Here is a 15,611-nt window from a genome sequence, read left to right as displayed (position 1 = left end):
CCTTCTCCCACAACCAAACTGGAATTACAACTAAAATATAGAACAATCACTCTGAATAACCAACTGAAGATTAACAGAACAGAATTCTTATAGCCAAGGATTCATAGGAGAGGAGCCACATTGAGCCTGGTAGGAAAGGCAGAGATGAGAAAAAGGCTAATCCCACTCCCAGTGGCTGCTGCTGAGATTCTGGAGTAATACTTCAGCACCAGAAGTTCTCCCTGAGGACTGTGGGGTCTCATTCTCACTTCAGTCTCGCCAGCCCAGAGAACCAGAGCTGAGAATAAGGATCAATATAACATTGGCTGTTAAAATCAGCAGAGGTGCTGCCTGTCAGGGAGAGACAGGACTCTGCTAGAAACTCTGGTACTCTCTTAAAGGTCCAGTGCACGCAATCTAGTTTGTATATACTGACCACTGGAATCTGGCAAAGGTTTTGGGAACCACCCTGCCTGGTTTCAGGAGCTGTAACTCCTCATAGCTAAGGCTGAGTGAGAGACCTCCAGACCAGGAGACATTAAGGAGACAAAGCTTATCTCCCTCCCAGCCAGGAGTGCTGCTTCTGTTCCTCATCTGGCCCCCATTGCTTGGTCAGTTAGCCAACGACAGGTAAGATTCCTCAGAGGAGGATGGACCAAGGACAGGCTCTATCACGTGGCAAGGCCCTCAGGGAAGGACTTGGGGGGCTGTGGAAAATGGGAGTGATCGCCCCTTGCCCCTAGGCTTTGACAAAGCCTGCATCCTCATTCTGCTTGCAAGAAGTCTCAAACCTCTCGGCTGCCTTGTCTCCTCTACCAGACTCAAGTCTGTAACAATGACAAGGGGTGGTGTAGCCCTATGCTGGAAACGGCGGGATTCCCAGGGTAATCAGGCCTGAAAAAGGATATGTAAAATCCTGCAAAACCTGCTTTGCTAAGGATGCTCTTAATTAGATTATGAAGGCCCTGGCAGGAAATGAATTTAGCCCCTTAGGTTCTGCAGTTTTTTAGGTGATAAGACCCCAACTCAATGTGAGCCCTTTTTAGCTCTTTGAATGTTATCTATTTGTCTGGTCCTCACTGCCAGACAATGGTTAATAAGGTGTATCTGTATTCATACCCAAAGCTACCTAATAAAAGCCTGTTCAGGCAGCGGCGCAGGGCGCTCTCCTTTGAGAGAGTGGCCAGGACACTCCGCGGCACCCTCCCCTTGAGAGGATAGCTGTGCAGTCCCTATTCCTCCATAGGACCCAGTAGTCTATGTGTATGTCTCTCATATCTCGACCACCCACAGCACCGCAGATATTGCTGGACCACTGGAATCTAGCAAAGGGAAGGTGAAGTAGACTAGAGTCCTGCAAAAAAAAGACTGGGGTTGTTGTTTTCATGGACAGAGCTGAAGGGACAGCCACCAGAGTCCCTGTATTGAGTCCCCTTCCCATACCATCACTGCCATTTTACTTGGGTGGAGCACTCTCCTCTATAAGGCATCAGCCTGGGGGAATGCAATAGCACTATCCTTCAGACTTCCTGTCACCCCATCCTGCAGCACTCATGTTCTACAGAGGAGTCAGCTGCCTGGGCTCAGGAAGTAGAGGTCTGAGAAGCCAAGACCTTTCCTCAAAACTTCCCATGATCCTGACTGACATCAGCCCTCAAGGGAGATCCACTAGCTCCACTGACAAAACTCCCGGGGGCCCCACTCTGCAAAGATCAGGCTCTTCAGGACATCCAAGCATATAAAAAAATGAGATCTTACCATTTGAAACAGCATGGATAGACCTAGAAGGTATTATGCTAAGTGAAATAAGTCAGAGAGAGACAAATACCATATGACTTCACTTATATGTGGAATCTAAACAATAATATAAGCAAACAAACAAAACAGAAACAGACTCAGACACAGAGAGCAGACTGATGGTTGACAGAGGGAAAAGGAGATGGGGAACTGAATGAAAAGGGTAAAGAGATTAAGAAACACAGATTGGTAGACATGGAGATGTAAATTACAGCATAGGGAGTATAGCCAATAATATTGTATAAATATGTATGGTGCCAGGTGGCACTGGAAATATCAGGAGTCAACTTTGTAAAGTATATGATTATCTAACTATTATAATATACCCCTGAAAGTAATACAAAATAATATTGGATGTAAAAAATATATATACTTCTGATTAAATAAAAAAATTAAAAAGTTCACTGTGACTTTTTTGTTTTATACTGTACATTTTCCATGTAGCTATAATTTATTTGTAATTTATCATATTTTTCATATGTGTCCAATATTCCACAGAATGGATGTAACATCATTACCTATTTCTATTACTATTGTATATTATTCTATTCTATTGAATATTATTCTATGTATTCTATGTATATTATTCTATATTCTATTATTATTTCTATTATTATTATTAATCTATAGATTATTTGCAGTTTTTCTATTATAAACAATATTTATGATAATATACAATATTTACTGAGGGCTTTTTTTATGCAGACGATGCTTTAAACGCTTTATGTGTATGTTATAAGTTCTAAACCATTTTTGGTTAATTCTAGTTATTTTAACAAACAAATCACAAAGTTTAATGGTTCAATGAAAGTAATTTGTTTCTTCTTTTTTTATTTTCAGAGTATGTTTATTAAAACTTGGGACAGTGAAACAAGGAAGAGTATAGAATAGAAGTAACAGTAGAGAGCCTAGGTAGGGCTGCTTTGACTCAGATTAATTAAAGTCAGAGAAAAGGGGGACTTGGACACAGGTTCAGGATATTAACCTGGGATGAGCTGCTGCTGCGCATTGCTCCCTTAGTTGCCAGTTTCATGGGGTCACTTAGAGTTTAGATTATGCATGCCCATGGGTGAAAAAGAAGGGGAAGGGAAAGGCTTAAGCATGTTCCTGGGAAGTAGAACAGACCAAAATGTGTTTCTTCTTAAATCACATAAATCTTAAATAAATATTTCAATCAGCAGATGACTATGTTACAAATGGTATTTCAGAAACACAAACTCAGACTGTACCATGAGAGATGGATGATCTTAAACATATTTTTATTACTTTTTATGGTTGTGTAAATTTTTTAAAAATTATTTTAAGTGAATGAACCAAAAGAGGAATTATTGTGATAAAGGTTATGGATACTTTACTGACACTTGGTTTTTAAAATGCTGACTATTCTAGCAAAGAAAGAACATAAAAATTTCCCAAACCACTACCAGCATTTGGTACTTTATATATTTAAATATACTTGCAAATCATATAGGTGAAGACGATATCTATTTTTTTTATTTTTATTGTTTTGGCTTGTAGTGGGGTTAAACATTTTTACACGTATTTTAATATTTCCTTTTATTAACCTATTCCCATATACATATTAAAATTCTATTTTGATTGATCATTACAGAATATTAAATGAATGATTGCTCTGGATTTCAGATATAAAGTGTTTTCCTTCCTTCACAGCAGAAGACAAGTTCTACAAGAGCAGAAACTTTGTCTTGAATATGTATACAAATTCTACAACTGAAGTAGGTCCTTAATAGATGTTTAACTCTTTGAATTTATGGCCACAAAGTTTAATTGTGCATCTCATACTTACTATGTATAAGAATTCCAAAGATCCAAAACCCTGTAATTTAGTAGAAATAAACCAACTAATAACATAATAAAAGCTGGTGGGTTCCATAGGGGCTCAGTTATCTTTTTTGCTGAGATGAGTATTTCACATGTCTTGCTAGCTCCATTTCCAAAGTTCAAACATGGAGTGGCTATAGGGGGAAACATGGAATAAAAACTTCTGGGAAGAGTAAAGATGGTTTTGAATTGATGTGTCTCAGTGTGAGAAAATGAGACTGCTGAATTCTGGAGCAGAATGTTGTTCATTTTCCTATGAGAAGATAAATCAGACAAATGACAACTGCCTCTGCAAGCAACCACATTGGTACAAATAACCCCTACTATATTGAAAACTTAGGGTAAACAGATAGGAACTAACTAGTTTTAAGCCTTGGCTTATGAGAACTATGGGACATCTCACCAACAAAGAAATCACACTTTTAAACCTATTGTTAAAATTAATCACCAGTTAACTACAGGTCAAAGAAAAAAATAATGTGCCATTAAAAAGTACCCTCCCAATCATTCAAAAATCTACAAATACTTTTAATTCCCAGCTCTCAAATCAAGTTGTCAATGAATTCATTGAAACTGGGTTTATATTAAGTGTTTAAAACAAGTCCCTCTCCACTTAGAGGAATTTCTGAATTCATCTGCTATGCTGACTACATAAACTCATTCAATGCTGATGTTTTACTTTGTCTTTCTTTGCCAACTCTGGACATACTATGGACAATACTACTGTGTAGTTTGAGTTAAATAATCTGAGTTCTTTTCTACATCTGACATCAGGATTATGTGATTATATCTCTGTTTTTTTTTTTTTTTAACTGAGACAATCAAGTAGTACCTTTAACTAGAATTTAAATTCTGAAGTTCTTCCAACTTGGATTTATAAGCAGATTTCTATGAGCTCAGATACTATTATTTTTGCCAGGACATTACCTCACTACATTCCTTAATCTCTCACCTATCTGGCACAGTACTGAAACACAATATAGGAATACAATCCACTACTTGATATAAATAAATAAGGTCACAAAATCTTTCATAGACTTATCATACATATTACCTCTCATCATCATTATAGCAATTCCATGAAAGAAATGACAAAAACACAGATTGTACCTCATAGACCTTATAAGTCATTTATAATAGTGTCTTCATTTTACAGTTGAGGAAATTGAGACCTAAGATAGTGCATGTCTTACTAAAGGTCTTGAGGCTAAATAGTGTCAAATCCAGGACTGATGCTCCCAAACCAGTGCTCTTTCACTTTATCATACTCCCTGTTATGTATGTAGAAAATATAGGGAAAAGGAGATTATATTTGTTGTTTTAAACCAGATCAATATAGGGTATAATTGTCTTCATACAGATTGAAAATCATAATTTTAATTGAGAAACTTTGTTAATGATAATATACACAAAATAAAGAATTTATGACTCAAATTGTTATTGGATTAGACCTATGTTTTTAATTTGTAGAAAGCAACTCATTAGTAGGATTTGAAATCAATTGTATGGGTCACAGGAAGATTTTTAATAAGATAGAATAAAAATATCAGAAAGCCTCTCATTTTGTAGGTGGTTTTGAAAATTTTCAGTTATATATATATGTTTGTATATGTGTATACTACTGCAATATAAACTGCATCGTTCACCATACATCAGATAATAACTATTTGAAAATCACTGGACTACATGGCATCAAGGAAACCCAGAGATTCTGCAGTTCTATAGAGGAAAAGAGGAGGAATTGTTATGAGAGTGAAGAAAAACCTTCCATGCTGCAGTTGTCACCGGAGTGTCAGTTTTTAATCTAGCCTCTATTGAAGAAGAGTTCTGTTGGGTCTTTACCTGAACTTCTTTGGTGTAGCTATACACATTTAAATAATGCTCAGTGGTCCTCCACCTCCCAAATCCTTACTAGGGACTCTTGCAAGAACACAGAATGACATCATTACTACTTTAATAGGCAGCCCATTTCCACTTGACAAGTTTCAAGGAAAGAGCTGACAATATCAAGATACCTTTCCAGCTGCTAGGAAGAATCAGCACTCAAAAAAGAGAGGCAAAGACTGTGCTGAGCAATCAGGCATAGCTTTGTGGTGATGGCAAAGAACATTAGAGGAGAGCCATTCAGAGGACAGCTGAGATACCCTGGAGCACAAAAAAGCCCTGAGGGAACAAAGCAGAGATGCCATCTATTTGTTTCAATCGTGCTACAGTGATTTATGAGAACATTTTCAGTTTTCCCCCATTGACTATTTGTGGTGGTTCTCACCCTAGTCCCCTATTTTAATTGCACTTTTTTTCACAAGACTAGAGATATGGGAAAAATAATAAAATAATGCAGACAGACTGGAAATATACTTAGGATTCAGTCACAGTATTTAGCAAATATAAGTTTGATAAGCTAATTTTGAGTAAATTTTTGTTGTAAGTGCTCACAACTTTTACATCAATCATGCAGAGATCTCTTGTCTAAGAAACTTCCAAGTGATTGTAACTGACACTAGAAATTGTTCAACTTAGATAACCCATTTAATGTTAAATTTTATTCTCTAGTTTATATCATTCCTTATCTAAAATTATGTGGGAGGATTAGGGTGAGTATTGTGTCTACTATTGAACTGGCCAAAAAGTTCATTGTTTTTGTTTCTCATAAGATGATGGTAGTAGTGCTTAGCTATCTTTTACTTCATTTGAAATACTTTTGTTAGATTGTATTGTGACAGCTGTCATATCAGTGTATATTTTTTTAAAAAAACTTACCAAAACTGGTGTATTTTTGTGTAGCCATTTCAATACTGAAGATGGAAGAAAGTACACAACATTCCCAGCACGTTATGCTCTATTATTTCAAGAAAGGTAAAAATGCAACTGAAAAGAAAAACAGATTTGTGCAGTGTGTGGAGAAGGTGCTGTGACTGACTGAATGTGTCAAAAAAGGTTTGTGAAGTTTTGTGCTGGATATTTCTCACTGGATGATGCTACACAGTTGGATAGACCAGTTGGAGTCGATAGCAATCAAACTGAGACATTAATTGAGAACAACCAATGTTATACCACACAGGACATAGCCAACATACTCAAAATATTCAAATCAATAAAGTTATTAGTGAAAATGAAAAATGTGTCTTTTATTTTATGGAAAAAAGACATAAGTACTTTTTATCCAACCCAATAAAATCTCACCTCCCAATCCCAGGACACAGCAAGTGGAAAGGCAGTTCCTTTCATACATAAAGTGAAGATGGGGGTTAGGGTGAACTGCAAATTCAAAGAGAAGCAAATAAAGGAATATAAATCATAATAAGTCAGACTCTTGGCCAGGACATGACCTGAATTCATCTTACTGAACTTTCAGTACTGTTAGGCAGGGAGGGAGGCAGTAGTTATCAATGAGGAAAAAAAAAACATTGATTGAGCAAACTCAGAAAGTCTATTAGTCTTTTCTACATGTCAAATAGCCCCCACCCTACTCTATTTCCTACTGCTCTTTGCCAGTATGTGTGGATCCCTCTCTACTTCATGGGCTTTATTCTTTCCTTTTCAGGTTTCATTAATGAGTAACAGGAAATAGACTCATGGGATATCCATCTCCAAGCAAAATTTTTGAGCTAGGGAATGTTTATGCTACTGATTACAGGTCTTGTTATTCCCTTTGGAAAATGCAGGTTTTCAGATGCATAAAAGGGCATTTGGCATTTTTCCTACTCCAAGTTTACTTATTCTTTCTTCTATTCACACAACACTTGAGAAGATGTGTGTTAATTTTATGAACTAATGCCAGCTGAGAAAAACTATTGGACATACTCCAAAATATGTATCCTAAAGGATTCACTTAAACATTCTATATTATATCTTAACAAGTTCCTCTGTTGCTTTATTATTAACTCAATATGGAATATATACCACTATACCAAAGTAAAAACTATAAAATGTATCTCTCCTACCAAAATCTTAAAATTCATGTTGCAGTGTTCTTTGTGTTTCCCTCACCATCCCTGGCAGAGATCCTCTCACTTTCCTACCAACTTCTTCAAGGCACCTGGCATCATTGGCTTATTAGAACTCCAACTAATAAAGATCTACTTAAATAACATAAATGTCTGAACTAAATAGAAATTTGTCTCCATGTTCCAGATATTTTCATTACTTTTAACAAGAGAGTTAAATATATATTTAGAGGTGGTAAAACTCGTGATGATTTTGGACAGTGGTAAAACTAAGGAGTGTTAGGGAATAAGTGGTTAAAACACTCCCAAATCTCCATCAGTGCATCTTCAAGCTATCTCAAATTAGTATATAGACTAAGCAAAAAAACATGTAAATCCAATGCAAATGCAACAGTAAAAGAGGTTCTTTAGTTTAGCTTCCAAACAGATGGCTACCTCTTAAGTCCCTGCTATACAGTATGTCTGGAAAAATCATGTGTTTAGGCATAAACTTCCTACATTTTTAAGAACATGAATTTTCTAGGGTGAACAAGATCACCAGAATAGATGAGATGCAGGCTAAGATCCTTACTACAGAGGGCTCTTCAGACACTTCCTATTTATTTGTTTGTATATTTGTTTGTTTATATTTATTAGGGTGACATTGACTAATAAAATTATATAGGTTTCAGATGTACAATTCTATAATACATCATCTGTATACTGTATTGTGTGAAAACCACACCAAGTCAAGTCTCCTTCCATCACCATTTATCCCCCTTTATCCTCTTCTACCTCCCATTCCCTTTTCCCTCTAGCAATCACCATACTGTTGTGCCTATGAGTATTTTCTTTTATTAACCTTTTCAACCCAGCCCCACAAACATCCTCTGCTTTGAAAGCTTACATATTGAGTGTCTTTGTATTTTACTAGTTTATTTTGTTCATTAGATTTCACATATAAGTGAAATAATGTGGTGCTTGTCTTCATCTGACTGGCTTATTTCACTTAGTATAATGCTTTGCAGGTCCACCCATGCTACGGCAAAAAAAAAAAAAATCATCTTTTTTACAATCAGACCATATTCCATTGTGGAAATGCAATACACCTTTTTTTTATCCATTCACCTACTGATGGGCACTAGAGCTGCTTCCAAATCTTGGCTATTATAAATAACCCTGTAATAAATTTAATAGTTTTTATATCCTTTCAAATTAGTGTTTAAGGTTTCTTTTTAAAAAATTTTATTGTATTTTTCCATTACCATTTAGCACCCTTATGCCCCAATCCTCTCACAATCACCAAGAGGTGTCCATGTTCACGAATTCTTTTCATTTTTGATCAATCCTTCCACCTTCTAACCTCTTACCCATAGCTGTCACCCTGCTCTCCATGAGTTTGTCTCTATTAAACTTTTTAGTTCAATTTATACGTTAGATTCCACCTATGCATGAAATCATACAGTATTTGTCTTTCTCTGACTGGATTACTTCACTTAGCATAATGTTCTCCATGTCCATCCATGTTGTTGCAAAGTGTAAAGTTTTGTTCTATTTTATGGCTGAGTAGCATTCCATTGTATAAATGTCCTAGAGTTGTTTTATCCCCTCATCTACTGATAGACACTCAGGCTGCTTTCATATATGGGCAATTGTAAATAATGCTGCAGTGAACATAGGGGTGCTTATGTTCTTTTGAATTAATGTTTTGAGTTTCTTCAGATATATTCACAGAAGTTGGATCATTGGGTCAAAGGCAGATACATTTTTAATTTTTGGAGATATCTCCATACTGCATTTCACAGTGGCTGCAACAAACTGCATTCCCACCTCCTCTCCAGTACTTGTTGTTTGTTGATTTATTAATGATAGCCATTCTGACAGGTGGGACATGGTATCTCATTGTGGTTTTAATCAGCATTTCTCTGGTGATTAGTGACATTGAGCATCTTTTCATATGTCCATTGGCCATCTGTGTGTCCCTTTTGAAGAAGTGTCTATTCAGGTCTTTAGCCCTTTTTTTTTTAATTGGGTTGTTTGTATTTTGGTGTTGAGTTTTGTCAGTCCTTTATAAATTTTGGATATTAACTCCTTATCAGGTGCATAAGCAAATATGTTCTCTATTTCCATGAGCTGTCTCTTTACTTTGTTTTTTGTTTCCTTTTTCTGTGCAATAACTTTTTAGTTTGATATAGTACCATTTGTTTATGTTTTCCTTTGTTTCCCTTGCCTAGGGAGATATATCAGATAAAATATTGGTATGAGCAATGTTCAAGGTGTTACTGTCTATGTTTTATTCTAGGATTTCTATGGTTTCAGATTGAACAATTAAGTCTTTAACCATGTTTAATTTATTTTTTTGTGCAGTATAATAAGGTAGTCTAGTATTATTTTTCTGCCCAATTTCCCCAACACCATTTATTCAATAAACTATCTTTAGCCCACTGTATATGCTTGCTACCTCTGTTGAATATTAATTGATTAAAAATGTGTGAGTTTATTTGAGTTCTCTATTCTGTTAAATTGATCTATATGTTTGTTTTTATGCCTGTCCCATGCCATTTGATTACTATGGCCTTCAAATGTAGTTTGATATTAGGTAGCGTGATTCCTCCAACTTTGTTCTTCCTTATCAGGATCACTGTTGCTATGTGAGGTCTTTTGTGGTTCCATATGAATTTTTGAAATACTTTTTCTAGTTGTATGAAATACAACATTGGATTCTTGATAGGAATTGAATTGAATCTATAGACTACTTTAGGTAGCACAGAATTTTTAATAATGTTAATACTTCCTACCCATGAACACAGTATGTGCTTCCACTTATTTGTATCTTCTTCAATTTTTTTTCTTTAGTGCCTTATAATTTTCTGAGTATAGGACTTTTACATCCTTGGTTGGATTTATTCCTAAGTATTTTATTCTCTTGGAAGCAATTGTAAATGGGATTGCTTTATTTGTTTCCCTGTCTGTTAGTTTATTATTGGCATATAAAAATGCAACTGATTTCTAAATAATTTGTATCCTGCTACTTTGCTGAATTCATTGATCATTCTAGTAGTTTCTTGGTGGAACCTTTGGGGCTCTATATGTACGGTATCATGTTATGTGCAAATAGAGACAGTTTTACTTCTTCTCTTCCAATATAGATGCCTGTTATATCTTCTTGTTGTATGATTTCTATTTTTGATGCCTTTTATTTCTTTTTGTCTCAGTGTGGAGGCTAGGGCTTCCAGTACTATGCTGAATAAGAGAAATAAAACTGGGCATCCCTATCTTGTTCCCAATCTTAAGGGGAGTGCTTGTAGTTTTGCCCTTTGAGTATAATGTTGGCAGTGGGTTTGTCATATATGGCCTTTATTTGTTTAGATGTGTTCCCTCTTTGGTTCTATTCTCACACATAAAATCATTAGGGCACAAGGCTGTTCCATTTTTCAATTTTTTGGGAAAACCCCATACTGCTTTCCACAGTGGAAGTACCAATCTGCATTCCCACCAAGAGTATAAAAGGGATCCCTTTTTTACAAATCCTCGCCAACACTTGTTGCTTGTTGATTAATTGATGAGAGCCATTTTGAGAGGTGTGAGGTAACATCTGCATTAATTTGCATTTCTCAGATTATTAGTAACATTGAACATTTATTCATAAGTCCGTTGTCCATCTGTGGACTCTCTATTCTGGTCCATTGACCTAAATGACTGGTTTTTTGGTTTTTGGGGGGTTTTTTGGCCAATACCATGCATGCTGTTTTGTATAAAATGGCCTTACAGTATAGAGTGATATCAGGTAGTGTGATTCCTCCAATTTGGATTTTTATTTCTCAAGATTGCTGCAGCTATTCAGGGTCTTATTATTCCTTTTAATTTTTTTATTGTTGTTCAACTACAGTTGTCCCCATTTTACCCCTACCACGCCCACCCCCATCTTCCACCATCAATTCTACCCTGCTTTGTCTTTCTCCATGGGTCCTTTATACATGTTCCTCGATGACCCTTACCTTCCTTCCCACATTATCTCCCTCCTGATCCCCCTCTGGTTACTGTCAGTATGTTCTTTATTTCAATATCATTGGTTATATTTTGCTCATTTCTTTTGTAGATTAGGTTCCACATATAGGCAAAATCATATGGTATTTGTCTTTCACTGCCTGGCTCATTTCACTTAGTATATATTTTGCATTTTGTAATGTAAATTATTATCATTTCCTAGATAAACTCCAATTACTGATGATGTACTACTATTTCTAATATATTGCTGTTATATTTTCTAATATTTTATTTAAGATTTTTTCATTATATTCATAAATGAGATTTTACAATAAATTATCTTTATTTTATTATATGTTGTTTCATTTGATATTCAGACTGCATTATATAACACTGGCATAATAAAATGACCTAAAGGTTTCATCTTGTAGTTTCTTTTTAAGACTGAGGTTATCAGTTCTTTGAATTATTGGTATACCTTGTTAGGTAAACAGTAAAATATGGTTTTATTTCTGACTGTGGGATAGATTAAGAATTAGCAACAAATAAACGTCTCATTTTTTTTTAACCAGATATCCTAACACCATTTGTTGAAGAGGCTATTTTTATTCCATTTTATGCTGCTGTCTACTTTGTTGAAAATTAATTGACCACAGAGATTTGACTTTATTTCTAGGCTGTCTATTCTGGTTAGATGATCCATGTGTTTGTTCTTATGCCAGTATAAAATGGTTTTGATTATAGTGGCCCTGTATATACTTTGATATCAGGTATTGTGATCCTTCCTATTTCGTTCTTCTTTTTCAAAATTACTGTGGTTATTTGGGGTCATTTATGGTTCCATATAAATTTTTGAAATGTTTGTTCTATATCTGTGAAATATGTCATTGGTATGCCATAGGGATTGGGTTCAATCTACAAATTGCTTTGGGTTCTATGGACATTTTAATGATATTAATTATTCCAATCCATGCATACGGTATATGCTTACATTTACCGTATTTTTAGGACTGTAAGATGCACTGGATCATAATATGCACCTAGGTTTTAGAGGAGGAAAATAAGAAAAAAATTGAAGCAAAAAATGTAGTAAAATACTTCATAACCTGTGACCCCACTCCACCACCACCACCCCCCCCAGTGAGCCAGGTAAGCTACATTCAGACTACAAGACATACCCCCATTTTCCTCCCAAATTTGGGAGGAAAAAAGTGCATCTTATAGTCCATACCAAATATGGTATTTATGTCTTCCTTAGTTTCTTTTTTCAGTGTTATGTAGTTTTCTGAGTATAGGTGTTTTACCTTGATTAGGTTTATTCCTAGGTACTTTATTTTTCTTGTTGCTGCAGCAAGTGGGATTTTTTCATCTGATCTCTGTTTCTGATATTTTCTTTTTTTTTCTTTTTTTTAAATAAGACTCTTTTTTTTTTAAAGTTACCCATGAAGCTTTTTTTTTAAGATTTTATTTATTTATTTTTTAGGGAGGGGAGGGAGGGAGATAGAGACAGAGAGAGAGAGAGAGAGAGAGAAACATCAATGTGCGGTTGCTGGGGGTTATGGCCTGCAACCCAGGAATGTACCCTGGCTGGGAATCGAACCTGGGACACTTTGGTTCCCAGCCTGCGCTCAATCCACTGAGCTACGCCAGCCAGGGCTGATATTTTCTTGTTGGTGTACTAAACAGCCTTCGATTTCTGAATATTGACTTTGTATCTCACTGTTTTGCCAAATTCACTTATTACATAGAGTAGTTTTTGGTTGAGTCTATAGGGTTTTTTATGTACACTATCATATCATCTGCAAACAGTAACAGTTTTGTTTCCTCCTTTCCAATTTAGATGCCATTTATTTCTTTCACTTGTTGGATCACTGTGGCTAGGACTTCCAATACTATGTTGAATATAAGTAGTGAAAGAAGACATCTCTGTCTTGTCCCTAATCTTAGTGGAAAAGCTTTTAGTTTTTGCCCATTGAATATGATGTTGGCTGTAGGTTTCTCACATATGACCTTTATTGTGTTCAGGTATGCTGCCTCTACTCCCACTTTGCTGTGTGTTTTTATCATAAGTACATACTGTACCTTATCAAATGCATTCTCTGAATCTATTGACATGACCATGTGATTTTTGTAATTTCCTTTTGTTTATATGATGTATTATGTTTATTGATCTGCAAATATTGTACCATCCTTGAGTCCCTGGGATGAACCCTCTTGATCATGGTATACGATCTTTTTTTTTTTTTTTGAAGTCCCATTAACATTTCATATAATAAGGGCTGGGTGATGATGAACTCCTTTAACTTGACCTTATCTGAGAAGCACTTTATCTGCCTTCCCATTCTAAATGATAGCTTTGCTGGATAGAGTCATCTTGGATGCAGGTCCTTGCTTTTCATGACTTTGAATACTTCTGTCCAGGCCCTTCTTGACTGCAAGGTTTCTCTGGAGAAATCAGGTGATAGTCTAATGGGAACTCCTTTGTAGGTAACTGTCTCCTTTTCTCTTGCTGCTTTTAAGACTCTCTCCTTAATTTTATTCTTGGGTAATGTAATGATGATGTGCCTTGGTGTGTTCCTCCTTGAGTCCAACTTCTTTGGGACTCCGTGCTTCCTGGAATTCCTGAAAGTCTATTTCCTTTACCAGATTGCAGAAGTTCTTCTTCATTATGTTTTCCAAAAAGTTTTCAATTTCTTGGTCTTCTTCTTGTCCTTCTGGCACCCCTATGATTTGTATGTAGGAATATTTAAAGATGTTCTGGAGGTTCCTAAGCCTCTTCTCATTTTTAAAAATTCTTGTTTCTTCATTCTGTTCTGGCCAAATGTTTTTTTCTTCCTTCTGCTCCAAACCATGATTTGAGTCCTGGTTTCCTTCCCATCACTGTTGGTTCCCTGTAGATTTTTCTTTATTTCACATAATGCAACCTTTATTGCTGCCTGGGTCTTTTTTATGCTGTTGAAGTACCCATTGAGTTCCTGGGGCATCTTTATAACCACTGTTTTGAACTGTGCATCTGGTAGGTTGACTATATCTTTGTCACTTAGTTGTATTTATTCTGGAGCTTTGAACTGTTCTTTTATTGGGGCCATTTTTTTTGTCTCAGTGCATCTGTTATGTACTAAGGAACAGAGCCTTAGGTGTTCACCAGGGTGGGGCAGCCCACATGGCTGCATCAGGACTCTGTATGTGGGGGAGAAGTCTGAGAGGGAACAGTGCTGCTTGCTGTGCTTTCTGCTGGTTTTCAATTACTTCCCTGGCTACCCACAATCGAATTGGGCCCTTCTGGTGCTGATTCCCAGGTGGGTGGGTTTGTGTATATTCTAGGACCCTGGGAGTTTCTCCTGCTGCCACCTCAAACCCTAGGGGACTTTTCAGTCACAGGCTTTGGGGCTTTATTTCCCCACACTGGAACCCTGGGTTGCACAGTCTGTCTCACTCCCTAGTTGTTCCTCCTGGTTTAACTGCACATAAATGTGGGACTGCCTACTCTACAAGCTGCCACCTCGCCTGTTCCACCAGCCACTGCCTTGCCATGAGTCCTCTCCACCCAGCTGCCTATCTCTGCCCCTCCTACTGGTCTGGATGAATGTTTCTTCTTTAACTCCTTGGTTGTCAGACTTCCATACAGTTTGATTTTCTGTCAGTTCTGGTTGTTTTTTTTTTTTCTTTTTAAATTTGTTGTTGTCCTTCTTTTGGTTGTGGGAAGAAGCACAGTGTGTCTACCCATGCACTCATCTTGGCCAGAAGTTTCCTTGCACTGTATGATCTTTTTAATATATTGCTTGAGGTGGTTTGCAGTATTGTGTTGAGGATTTTATGGTCTATGTTCATCAGCAATACTAGCCTATAGTTTTTCTTTCTTGTGTCTTTTTTTTTTTGGGGGGGGTGGGATTATGATGATGATGACTTCATAAAAACAGAATGGAAGTCCTCTCTCATCTTGGATTATTTTGGAATAGTCTGTGAATGATAAGAGTTAAATCTTCCAAAAATATTTGTAAAATTCTCCTGTGAAACCATCAGGTCCAGGGCTGTTGTACTCCAGGAGTATTTTGATTATTGCTTTGATTTCCTCAGCTG

This window comes from Phyllostomus discolor, chromosome X (assembly GCF_004126475.2).
Source record: "Phyllostomus discolor isolate MPI-MPIP mPhyDis1 chromosome X, mPhyDis1.pri.v3, whole genome shotgun sequence".
Taxonomy (NCBI): domain Eukaryota; kingdom Metazoa; phylum Chordata; class Mammalia; order Chiroptera; family Phyllostomidae; genus Phyllostomus; species Phyllostomus discolor.
Note: the sequence above shows the minus strand (reverse complement) of the source record.